This window comes from Schistocerca piceifrons, chromosome 5, assembly GCF_021461385.2.
Source record: "Schistocerca piceifrons isolate TAMUIC-IGC-003096 chromosome 5, iqSchPice1.1, whole genome shotgun sequence".
Classification (NCBI taxonomy): domain Eukaryota; kingdom Metazoa; phylum Arthropoda; class Insecta; order Orthoptera; family Acrididae; genus Schistocerca; species Schistocerca piceifrons.
Window position 1 is genome coordinate 406,677,524 of NC_060142.1, and position 3,691 is coordinate 406,681,214.

The following is a 3,691-nucleotide window of genomic DNA, read 5'->3' on the forward strand; positions in this document are numbered from 1 at the left end:
CTAGGCTGAGGACCACTGATTTATAACTTTCAACTCATTCGTTTCCTGTACGGAGACCCTTAGCTGAAACTGATATATTAATCCATTCAAAATGGCTCTGAGCACTATGGGACTTATTTTCTGAGGTCATCAGTCCCCTAGAACTTAGAACTACTTAAACCTAACTAACCTAAGGACATCACACACATCCATGCCCGAGGCAGGATTCGAACCTGCGACCGTAGCGGTCTCGCGGTCCCAGACTGTAGCGCCTAGAACCGCTCGGCCACTCCGGCCGGCCATATTTATCCGTCTCCATCATCCTAGTCACGGAAATCGCCCTACAAGTACATACATTTACTGGTGCCGGCAACTGTAACTCTGACGCTCTGTAGCGTCGTTGAGTGACGTTTCTGGTCATGGGTTCTCAAGAAACACTTGGTCTATCAAGTCCTCTTTACAACTTCGAGAAGTGTGTAACATATATTGTGGAACACCCTGTATAAGCACCGACATGTAAGCAAGGCGTCAATGTGACCTACGAACGGAAACTTTTCGACTATCTCTTATACATTTCCTGAAATTTCTTCCTTAAATTAAAGCCAATCTTTGGTATTAGAAGACTGCTTTTGGCTGGGAATGCCCTCTTTCCTAGTGCTGTTTTGCTTTGTATATCCTCTTTGCTTCGTCCGTCATGTGTTATTTTGCTTCAGTACTGGTTGTTAAATGAGACTATTCGTTGTTAAATGAGAGTCAGATAACATTGCAGGCAAGCATCCGAGAGTTCGTATCCGCGCTAGATTCGGATCGAGCGGTAGACACGACAGTAGTTGGTGATTATGCGACGCAGAGAAGCGGGAGTGGCTGATGTCAAAGCAGCCAGACCAAACGGTACCGCTCGCTGGAGCGGCGTGTCGATGATAGAATGGAAAGAGCGGCTGGGCTCACCCGTGCGGGACGCCGCCGGCCGTCCACAACGCAGTGGTCGCCTCCGCCGCTGCCGCCGCGCCAATCTAGTTAGCCGAAAGCCCGCGGCCTGCGGAGCTGACAACCGCCGCGCTCTCGGATTCAAAATGACGTTACGGCCTAACTGCATTACGGCACGTGGCCTGGACGCGCGCGGTCCTGGACCACTCGCCGCTTCGGCGCGGTGGCTGCGCGCTGCCCGCCCAGCTTACGGCTTACTGGTGATAGCCACGTGTCCAACCGCGCGCTGCTCTCGACTCCCTCACAGCTTCCCTTTATCTCTCGCACGCGCACGTATTTCTCTCTGTGTGTGTGCGCGCGGTGTGTGTGTAGTTTTTGTCTTTGTTTTGAATTTACTTCTGATGTGAGTAGAAAGAAGGTTTCTTGTTACGCGGACAACATTAACGTTGTCTGTATAAAAGTGCAGCTGTTTAGGGGTCCGTACCTCAATCGACAAAAACGGAACCCTTGTACGATCACTGTGTTCTGTCTCCTTGTCTATCCAACATTTAACGTCCCTTTTTCTTGGGAAGGGTTAGAGGTATCAAATTGAAATGTTGTGTCACGTATTGAGGTCTACAGTCCGATGGTAACGTATAAAATTAAAGCTTTTAACTCAATACAGTAAAAAGACACGGCCGTTTGACCGTCAAAACCGATGGGGTGCTTCCCGTTGGCTTGCAACCATGAAATGTGAGAAGAAGACAGATTTCCAATCAAAAGTAAAGGAAAATTCGAAAACTGTTAATTTATAGTGACACAAAACGAAAAAAATATTCTTGTTATTTTTTTCCATCCGACTCTCTGTCCATTGGTTATCCCCTCTTTCTCAGGAACGGTAGACGTATCAAGTTCCAATTTACGTCACAAACTGAGGTACATTGTGCCTGCGTAGTATAAAAAATTTAAACTTCTACATTAATACAATCAAAAGATACGACCATTTATGTTGTAAGATGGCTATGATTTCGCACCTTACAAGAACTGATCCACATCCGTGATCTACAAACACAATTAGGTATCACGTGATCGGTTGTACATCGTATGTATGAATATATAAAGGAAATTGACATTGTCACGTACACTTTCTAAGTTCAAATGGTTCAAATGGCTCTGAGCACTATGGGGCTTAACATCTGAGGTCATCATTCCCCTAGAACTTAGAATTACTTAAACTTAACTTACCTAAGGACATCACACACATCCATGCCCGAGGCAGGATTCGAACCTGCGACCGTAGCAGTCGCGCGGTTCCGGACAGAAGCCCCTAGAACCGCTCGGCCACCGTGGCCGGCACCATCTAAGTAATTAGTAATGCTTATTACATGAAAGGCAACGGCCTTGCCCCAGTGGATACATCGGTTCCCGCCAGATCACCGAAGTTAAGCGCTGTCGGGCGTGGCCGGCACTTGGATGGATGACCATCCGGGCGGCCAGGAGCTGTTGCCATTTTTCGGGGTGCACTCAGCGTCGTGATGCCAACTGAGGAGCTACTCGACTGAATAGCAGCGGCTCCGGTCAAAGAAAATCATCATAATGACCGGGAGAGCGGTGTGCTGACCACATGCCCCTCCTATCCGCGTCCTCAGCGGGGGATGACAAGGTGGTCGGATGGTCCCGATGGGCCACTAGTGGCCTGAAGACGGAGTGCTTTCTTCTTTTTTAATTACATGAAAGGTAACGGAGTGTCTTTATTATCATTATACAACTAGTAGAGCTTGGAACAACAGTGGAAATGAAACGGCAGGCGGAACTCAAGCCCTGGATGGAAGGCCCACACAGGTGTGTTGGTCCTGCTTAAACACAGGAAGTAGCTAGACGAACATTGTGACACCTGACCGCTGGGGCACAATGGAGTCGCGACCGGCTGGTTTTGTAGCCGGACGGGAAGGATTATACTTCGGAAACTACCAAAAATCTTGGACGCAGCTGAGAGGAACGAGGAAGCGTCGTCTTGGAAACCACGTAGGCTCAGTTATTTCCAACGATTTTTACTCAGAAGCGTACCATTGTATGAGAATAGGTTTTTCCTCGTAAACTTACTGCACTGGACGACAAATGTCTAAAATATGTGAAAAAGTTTGAGATGTGATTATGGATACATATATAGTATAACTCCTATTCAACAGGAGAACGTTTTATTAATATGGAATAGTATTGTTTTAATTTGCCATTTGCAAATGAAATATGCAACTCATGAATGTTTTATAACTGTATGAATAAATGACAAGTCATAATGTACAAAATAAAGTGAGAAAATTTTAGTAAATACAGTATAACCATACAATTGAGGTGTTCAATGTGTGACAGTACTGTACATGGTCTAATGAGCTAACAAATAAGTAAGTTTCTGATTTTATTTGCTCAGTAATAGAAAGCAAATATATTGTTTCAATACTGTTTTGTCAAAAATTGACATTTTGAGCCCGCGGCTGTGTACAAAATATAGGTTGACTCTTACGTAGAAGATAACAGCAACCGGCCACTTTTTACATGGTATTTATTTATTTAAATATCGATATTTAAATAAATAGCATTGATGCTGTTATCTTCTATGCAAGACTCAACCTATATAAAAGGTCTGTCTAAAAAGAATCCAACCTTCGATTTTTCCGCGCAAAATAGAGACAATAGCGCAGCGCCACTGGACACAGTGAAGGAAGAGACCTTTATGCGCATGCGTGAAGTTTGTCTCCGCCTTCCAGCGAGTCAGTTTCTGCCTGTCCGTTGCTGCGTGAGATGCTAC

General features: G+C 45.5%; 1 pseudogene; it reads left to right on the forward strand.

Annotated features, from left to right (window-relative positions):
- The first annotated feature begins 2,276 nt into the window (after window positions 1-2,276).
- Window positions 2,277-2,394, forward strand: LOC124799812 (annotated as a pseudogene).
- The last annotated feature ends 1,297 nt before the right edge of the window (window positions 2,395-3,691 follow it).